Source organism: Cannabis sativa, chromosome 6 (genome assembly GCF_029168945.1).
Source record: "Cannabis sativa cultivar Pink pepper isolate KNU-18-1 chromosome 6, ASM2916894v1, whole genome shotgun sequence".
Classification (NCBI taxonomy): Eukaryota; Viridiplantae; Streptophyta; class Magnoliopsida; order Rosales; family Cannabaceae; genus Cannabis; species Cannabis sativa.
Genome location: NC_083606.1, coordinates 32,822,912 through 32,833,007, shown reverse-complemented (window position 1 = coordinate 32,833,007; position 10,096 = coordinate 32,822,912).

Below are 10,096 nucleotides of genomic sequence, written 5' to 3'. Positions count from 1 at the left end.
CTGGAAAGAACATAACATTTCTCCAAATGTAAGTAAACTCTGTTGTAGATTGTCATATCAGTGAAACCCAGTGTTCTGATAAATCTAGGAATACTTTATTCACATAGTCATGTTTATTTTCCACTGTGTTGACAACACAATAAACATGTTCAAGTATGTGAAAAGGGTTTGGATGAATTTATAAATCAAATAGACAAGCAATTGATTAAGTGAACCAAAAGATACACAAGTGAATGAAAAATTACTTCTGTTACTCTATTGATATAGAATAATCTGGATTACATTGAAACAGAGTTTTATTTAGGGCATAAAACCCAACGACCCTCCCACTACGACGAGGTACGGTTGTCTTCTGAACAAAAACTTTAGTAGTAGATTTCTCAGTTTGTTCAACTGAGGGAGTGGGATTGTCTTCTTCACGAGTGGAAGAGGACGGAACATTGGAAGGACTTATATCTGATAGCAATTCCTCTAGAACAACTTTACTTTTCAGTTTGTAGTCTTTAATATAGTTCTCTTCAAGGAAAGTAGCATTTGTAGAAACAAACACTTTATTATCCTTGTGACTATAAAATAATCCACCCCTAGTCTCTTTAGAATTTCCGACAAACATGCAAACCTCAGTTCGCGATTCCAGTTTGCTTTCTTTCTTTCTTAAGACGTGAGCAGGGCACCCCCAAATCCTATAATGGCGCAAACTAGGTGTGCGACCATTCCATAGTTCGACGGGTGTCTTAGGGACTGCTTTAGATGGAACAACATTTAGAATGTCATTTGCCATCTGTATAGCATATCCCCAGAAGGACGTAGACAGAGTTGAATAACTCAGCATAGACCTAACCATCTCCAAAAGAGTGCGATTTCTTCTTTCTGCAACTCCATTTTGTTGTGGAGTAGCTCAGGCAGTGTATTGGGATTCAATTCCAAGTTCAATTAAATGATCTTTGAACTGCATATCCATATATTCTCCACCCCTATCAGTTCGCAAGATCTTTAATGATTTACCTAATTGGTTTTGGGCCAAAGCATGAAATTCTTGAAACTTTTCAAACGTTTCAGATTTCTTTTGCATTAGGTAAAGAAAACTATATCTAGAGAAATCGTCAATGAAAGTGACAAAATACTCATAACCACCTCGGGCTTTGACATTCAAAGGTCCGCAGACATCGGAATGCACTAACCCTAGAGGGATTTGGCACGCTCTCCCTTTGCAGAGAAAGAACGTTTAGTCATTTTTCCTTCTAGGCAGGACTCGCATACTGGCAGTTTACCTAAGACGACATTTTTCAATGGACCGTCTTTGGTGAGCCTATTGAGTCTATCAAAGCCTATATGACCTAAACGTAAATGCCATAGATAAGTTTGATCATCATTATTAATCTCTTTTCTTTTTAGGTTTCTAGGTCTAGCTACACTGAAAAGTTCACTATTTAGTGAGATTTGAGTACTCGGTCTTAAAACATAAAGCCCTTGTTCCATTATAGCAACACATATTTGAAATCCATTACGAGAAATTGAACAATTTGTACTCGAAAAATTCAATATATAAGATTGTGTTTGCAAACATGAGACACTAATCAAGTTTCTACTAAAGTTTGGAATAAATAAAACATTTTCTAAAATTAAAAATCTTTGTTGAAACTTGATGCGGGCTTTTCCTCTAGCTTTGACCGATACTAATTCGCCATTGCCAACTTTAAGCTGTAACTCTCCTAGAAGCAGATTTTCCCAAGTTTCAAGCAACTGCAGTGAAGAACATACATGGTTAGTAGACCCAGAATCAACAATCCAGATGGATTTGTCGTTCTCTAAAACACATGATTCAAAGACAAAAGCATTACCTTCGTTTGAATTGTTTAGAAGCCTGGGACATCGTTCTTCATGATGACCCTTTCCATTACAATTCGAACATAGAAGATTATGTCTGATAATTGTACTTGAAGAAGCAGTTTTGCTAGATCCTTCATACCTAGTCCTTTTCCTTCGATTATTGATTGCAAACCCAGGGGGACCCATTGCAATCAAGTTCCGTTCATGGGCTCGTAATTCTGTTTCGAGCTTGTCCATGTCGGAGGAGTTAGAATTGTTGATCATGTAAGAGATAACAAATTCATTATACTCCGGAGGAAGACTATTAAGGATAAGTTGGACCCACTGTTCTCTTGATAAATCAATTCCTAGTAGATTTGCCTTTTGGAACTTCAGATTCATCATCAACAGGTGTGAGTTAATGCAACTACCAGGATGCATTTTCACACTATAGAGTTCTTTTGCTAAGATAGTAACTAAGAAAGGATCGGGGTGTGGGTTATTCATAATGACACTACAACACATCAATAAAACAGAAGTAAGGTTTTGGCTCATAAATTCATACACAATTTAGAAAATAACAAGTAATGAAATATGTTATAGAAATACTAAATCTAACATAGTTTATTTTCCAAGGTATTTCAACAAAATGATACAGTGTCCCGTTTAGGCGAGAGTCAAACCATCATCCATTGAATAGAGTTGTCAGCTCATCTAAAATGATAACCATTCTAGCAACCTTTTATTCGATCAAGATTGGAATTCAGCGTTGTCCCGTTTAGGCGAGAGTCAAGGCAATTCTATCTTATGAGCTTCCACCATTGTTTCATAACTTGCAAGTCAAGTATGGTCGCCACCATTAGGGTGATCTATACCATACAAAACACTTACAAATTACTTATCATGCGAGGTTAAACGGTGCGAAATTGCTAATGAACGTTCCTCCATTAGGGAGATTACTCACTAAAACAAACGCGGTGTAAAACCCACAATGGAGATCGAATGTCTCTTGATTAAAAGCTCATTATTTAAAAATAATATATTTATTTTGTATAATCATTTAAATTTGATATTATAATAATGAAAAATTACAAACTAAAGTTGGTTTAAATAAAAAATAACTTTAATTAATTTTCAATTATTATTTAAATTGAAAAATAAATTCAAATAAATATGGAACAAGTTCCATAATATAATAATGAAAAATTACAAATCAAAATTGATTTAAAAAAAATCAACTTTAATTAATTTTCAATTATTATTTAAATTCAAAAATTAAATTTGAATACTAATGGAACAAATTTGAAAATATCTTGTTTAAGTTGTTTTAGAAGAATCTAAAAAATTAACTTAAATATCTTTCAAATTAGATTTAATTAAATTTAAAATTAAGTTATAACCACTTAATTTGAAGATATTCCATTTTAAGTTAATATTTGAAAAAATATCAACTTAAAAAAAATATCTAAAGAATCTTAATAACCAATGCCTAAAATTCCTCAACTTAATTTTAAAATTTTGAATTCAAAAGATATTCAGATTTAAGTTGGTTAGTTGTAAACAACTAAATATCAGCTTAAATAGGAATATTTAATGAAAAATTTAAATTAAGCTTCAGAAAGAATCTAGATGGTTATAATTCTATATTTAATTAAATACAAGAAAATACATATAGTTTAGCTTAGAATATAAAATTCTTTAAACTATGATTTTCTAAATTAATTTCAAAATAAATGAAATTAATTATGTTGCTAATCAATTTTAATTAGGTTAAACTAGTGTAATTAACCTAGTACAGTCATTCAAATTAGGCAAATGGGCCTTCACAATTGGGGTGGTTTGTGTGAGGGGGTGCTGGGTTCAGTATGTCGTACCCACTTCTATGGCTCCCAACTCTCACACAAGGCCCAAAAGAGAAGAATTTAACCTTAATAAGAACAACTGTTATTTATTGAATAGGCCCAAAAACTAAATGGGCCTAAATAAATTCTATCAAGAACTATGATAATTTATTTTAGCAACATTAACCTATATGCATCTATAATAAATTTAAACACATAGGCTCACACAGGCACACTTTGGATGGGTCCTATCATGTTGCTAGGTCATACACAGATGAAAGAAGATTGTAAATATACCTGTTACAAATTATTATCTTGACCAAGGGAGCCATCAGATCATTAGATCTGGCAAAAGGTAACCATGGCTATTTGCAATCAAGTAATAATAGGTTTTGAAAACTTACACGCAAGTTAAAACACATACTCCTGCAACAAGGTTAGTTGGATAGTTGGATGTAGGATTTATTTAATTTTAAATTAAATATTTAATTTCGAAAATAATTAATTAAATAAATAAAAATAAAAAATTTCGAAAAAATTCGAAATTTTAAATAAAAATTTAAAATTAAACCTACAATTTTTGAAAAATTAGGTTTCAACCAACCTAAATATCATTTCAAAAATTTGCTAACTACTTTTAAATTTTAAATGTTATTTTATAAATAAAAATTAAATAAAAAATTAGAAAAGATAAATAAATATCTTTTTCAAATTTTAAATGTAATTTAAATAAATAAAATAACAAAAATTTAAAAAATTAGCAAAATATCTTATATCATTTAAAAATTACATGATTATAAATATCTTATTTTAAATTTAAAATAAGATAAGATATAATCAAATTTTAAAATAAGATAGATATTTTAAGCAAGAAGATAGATACTAATTCTATTCAAATTCAAATTACACTAATATCTTGAATTAAATTTAAAAAATATTAAATTAATTCAAAATGATAATTAGAATTGAATTAGGAATAGTGATAGTATAAATACAAAACTATACCAAAAATCGGAAGTTAATTCCATGAAAAAGCATGAAAAATCGAAGAAAAACAAAAAAATTCGAAACTGTACGGACAGATTTGCGATCGCAGGAAAATATCAGCACAGCCCCCATTTTTTCAAATCTTAAAAAAATCATAACTAATTCAAATAAAATCCAAATTAAGTTCTGTAAAAGGCTAACTTGCTTAATTTTTTCCATACTATCCAATAAAAATAATTCCCGAGATAAAATCGCAATTATTTTTCACGAAAATTTCACAAACTTCAATCAATCATCAAATAACACTCAATACAACATGATACCATCTAAAGAACATACAAACAATCGTTTTAAAGTCCAAATTTCTTGCAAGTAAATCAATTACCAGGGCTCTGAGGCCAGTTGTTGAAAATTATTTTACCAAGATCTTAGATCTACTCACAAGTATGTTTATTAACATCCTAAATAAGAACTTTCTAAAACGATAAATTAAACACATATAAAGTTTAAGAAACCTTACATTGGGTGCAGCGGAATTAAATGACTCCTTCCGTTCAGATCTCTAACCCTTGAATCCTTTCTGTAGCAGAGTATTATCAAGATCTGAACCTGGATCTTCTTCTCTGAATCCTTGATGCTGAATCTCCTTTGCTGATGATCTTTCTTCACGATCTTCCTCACTATGATTGACGTATTGCTTGATGTGTGTGGGCACTACTCTAATCACTAAATTAATTTCGAAATTCAAAGGAAGAAGGAAGAGAGAGAGTGGCGACTAGAGAAGAGAGAGTGGAGGCTCAGGTTTTTCTGATTCAGAAAGTGTAATTTTCCTGAAGCCTTCACTATCTGTTTATAGCATTCCACTAGGGTTAGATTTGAATTATATCAGTAAAACTCTGTGTCTGATAAATCTAGGAAACTTTATTCACATAGTCATGTTTACTTTCCAATGTGATGACAGCACAATAAACATGATCAAGTATGTGAAAAGGGTTTAAGATGAATTTATAAATCAATTAGACAAGCAATTGATAAAGTGAGCCAAAACATACACAAATGAATGAAAAATACTTCTGTTTCTTTATTGATGTTGAATAAAATAGATTACATTGAAATGGAGTTTTATTTAGGGCATAAAACCTAACAAAAACACCATCAAGGTGAATGTGGGGCCAAGACTTGTTTCTAGTGTGGCATGGTGGGCCACTTTATCAGAGATTGTCCTCAGGCGAAGAAAGAGGAGCCTAAGAAGAATACTACTCATAACCCAGGACGAATTTTTACCAAGACTCTGGCTGATGCTGATGCTAGTCCGTCAGTTGTGACAGGTCAGTTGTCTATAAATGGTTGTTCTTATACTATAATGTTTGACTCGGAGCTACTCATTCTTATGTGTCCAGTAGAGTAATTGAAAGTTTCCATAAACCATGTGATATTTATGCTTTGGTGTTTGGTACCCTGCTACCTTCGGGAGACCTTATAGTATCCACTAGGTGGATTCGGTCCTTGTCCTTGTAGATTGACTGTTGTGAATGAACCACCAATCTAATAGAATTACAACTATCTGATTTTGATATAATCCTTGGAATGGATTTTCTATCTAAGTATGGGGCAACGATTGACTCCAAGCGAAAGATGGTGGTGTTTGAGCCTGATAGTGCTAACCCAGCAGTGTTTGTGGGTAAAGTTTAGTGGGCACGCATACCAAGAATAACACTTTTGAAAGCTAAGGACCGGATGAGCAGAGGTTGTCTAGGATTCATAGTTACTGTAGTGGATACCAGCCAACTTGTGACATCTAGACCTGAGAGTACAAGATTGGTATGCTAGTTTCTTGACGTCTTTCCAGAAGATCTACCGGGATCGCCACCTACCCGGGACATTGAATTTGTAATTGAGTTGGTTTTGGGAGCAGAACCATTATCAAAGGCACCGTATCGAATGACTCCAGTAGAATTAAAAGAATTGAAGATACAACTGTAAGAATTACTGAATCTGGGATTCATTAGGCTGAGTTACTCTCCTTTGGGTGCTCCGGTATTATTTGTGAAGAAGAAAGATGGGTCTCTGCGAATGTGTATAGATTATCGGAAGTTGAACAAGCTTACCATCAAGAACAAGTATCCTTTACCTCGAATTGATGATCTTTTTTATCAACTGAAGGGGAAGACAGTCTTCTCGAAGATCGATCTTCGCATAGGCTATCATCAGCTGAGAATTCTAGAGGAAGATATCCCGAAGACTGTGTTCCGTACTCGGTATGGACATTATGAATTCCTTGTGATGTCTTTTGGACTCACCAATGCCCCGGCAGCATTCATGGACCTTATGAATCGGGTGTTCAATGATTACCTGGATAGATGTGTGATCGTGTTTGTCGATGACATCTTGGTGTATTCTGAATAAGAAGAAGAGAATGAGTTGCATCTTAGATTTGTTTTGCGATGGTTACGAGACCATAAGTTGTATGCTAAGTTCAAAAAGTATGAATTCTGGTTGTCTCGTGTCTCTTTCTTGGGGCACATAGTAGATAAGGATGGAATCATGATGTATCCGGCCAAGATTGAAGCTATTCAGGATTGGCGAAAACAAAAATCAGCCACTAAAGTTAGAAGCTTTCTGGGTTTGGCTGGGTATTATCGTCGGTTCGTTGAGGGTTTTTCAAAGATTGTTGTACCCTTGGCAGAGCTGACCCGAAAGAACTTGAAGTTTGTTTGGACTAATCAGTGTGAGAAAAGTTTTTTGGAGTTAAAGCAGCGCTTAATTACCGCTCCAGTGCTAACTCTTCCTTCTGATAAGGAAAAGTTTGTTGTTTATTGTGATGCCTCAATACAGGGTCTTGGCTGTGTTCTTATGCAAGCTGGAAAGGTAATAGCCTATGCTTCTCGACAATTAAAGGAGTACGAACAGAGGTACTCTACACACAACTTAGAACTTGCGGCAGTAGTATTTGCGCTAAAGATTTGGCGGCATTACTTATATGGAGAGAAATGTGAGATATACAGTGATCATAAAAGTCTGAAATACTTCTTTACTTAAAGAGACCTGAATATGAGACAAAGACGCTGGCTAGAACTGGTGAAGGATTATGATTGTGAGATCCTTTATCACCCTGGTAAGACCAACGTGGTTGTCGATGCCTTGACTAGAAAGGGGGAGAGTCACATAAATACTGTGAAACAAATCTCTGAACAACAAGCAAATGAGATGACCCAAGCTAAAATTGAGTTGGTTGTAGGGCAATTAGGTAATATTACCCTGCAATCTACTCTTTTGGAGCGAATTAGAACGACACAATTGCAAGATCCAGAGTTAGTGAAATCCCGAGACAGGGTTTTGGCTGGGAAAACTGGTGACTTTACAGTGGATGAAACGGGAATGTTACGATTTATGAATCGTGTTTGTGTGCCTATGGATGATGGTATTAAAAGAGAGATTATGAATGAATCTCATACAACTCCTTAATCAGTTCATCCAGGGTAAACAAAGACGTATCAAGACCTCAAGGCTATGTTCTGGTGGCAAAGCATGAAGAATGATATCGCTGGGTATGTTTCTAAGTGTCTTACTTGTCAGCAAGTGAAAGCTGAACATCAGAGGCCTGCAGGGTTGCTGCAGCCATTGAATATTTCAGAGTGGAAAAGGGAAGACGTTTCTATTGACTTCGTGGTGGGATTACCTACAACCACAAGATAGTACAACTCTGTGTTGGTCATAGTGGACAGGTTTACAAAGTCAGCGCACTTCTTACCTGTTTGAATGAACTTCTCCATTGATCAGTATGCTGAGTTATATGTTAGAGAAATTGTTTGTCTTGATGGTGTCCCAAAGTCCATTATTTCGGATAGAGATCCGAAATTCACATCAAGATTCTAGGACAGTCTGCATCGAGCTATGGGAACTCAGTTAAAGTTTAGCACAGCATTTCATCCTCAGACGGATGGACAATTCGAGAGGACTATTCAGATCTTAGAAGACATGCTACGGGCATGTGTGCTTGACTTTGAAGGATCATGGGTAAAGTACCTTCCCCTGATCGAGTTCTCATACAACAACAGCTATCAGGCAACAATCGGGATGGCCCCTTACAAGCTTTTATGTGGAAGAAAATGTAGATCACCTATTCACTGGGATGAAGTGGGTGAAAGAAAGTTCTTGGATCCCGAGGCTGTTCAGAAAACGAGTGAGGCAGTTGATAAAATCAGAGCGCGAATGCTCGCGGCTCAAAGTAGACAGAAGAGTTATGCTGATCCAAAACGTCGGAATATTGATTTTAAGATCGGGGACATGGTATTTCTCCGAATATCGTCGATGAAAGGCATTAAATGCTTTGGTAAGAAAGTGAAGCTTAGCCCAAGGTTCATTGGACCTTTTGAAATTCTTGAGAGGATAGGCAAGTAGCGTACTGGTTGGCTATGCCCCCAGCGCTGGCAACTGTACATGATGTGTTCCATGTTTCAATGCTTCAGAAATATGTCTCAGATTGGTCCCATATCCTGAGTTATGAAGCATTGGAACTTCAGCCAGATTTTTCTTATGAAGAACAACCTGTGCGAATTCTAGACAGAAGGGAGAAAGTCTTGAGAAACAAGACAATAGCACTGGTAAATGTATTATGGAGGACTTGTAAAGTGGAAGAGGCAACCTGGGAACTCGAGACGGATATGCAACAGAAATATCCAGAGTTGTTCAGGTAAATTTCAGGATGAAATTTCGATAAGGAGGGGGTAATTGTAAGACCCTAGGATTAAGAGAATGGATTAGCAAAACCCTAACTAGTTAATTATATATTATTGTGGAATTATATTATTATATAATTTAATATGTGAGAATTTATATGATTTATCACATGTTCAGACCCCGTTGGTGAGCTAGGGGCATTTTAGTAATTTTGATCCGAGAAGGGTAAAATTATGATATTAATATATTTACGTGTTTATGGGACTATATTATTATATAGTACACCTGTATTGTCTTTTCAGGTGTGTTCTGAAGAGTTTGCGCGGTATAATCACAACTGTGTATTTCGGGCCGAATCGGGTTCGGGGCCGAAATACAATTTTGGGATAAATTATTAGCGTTTTATTTATGTGTGATGAATCTAAAATTATTTAAATATGTGTTACATATGAAATGACTTCAATGCCCTTAATTATTTGTGTGTGAGAAATGGCCCTCGGGGCAAAATGGTAAATATGTATTTTTAGATTTATTGTCAACTAAAGGCATTCTTTGTAAAAAAATAAAATTCACTTTTTGCATTTACCTTAACACCAAAAGAGCCCCCTTCCCTCTCTCTCTATCTCTCTTTGTATTTTGTTGAAAAATTTGTGATTTGCTTGGTGTTCAAGCTTGAAATTGAAAATTGCTTGAAAATTGTCTTGGGTTATGCTTGATTTTGAGGAGTTGTGGCTTGATCATTGCATTGAAGCTTGAGGTAGTTTTCTATTGCTGAAATT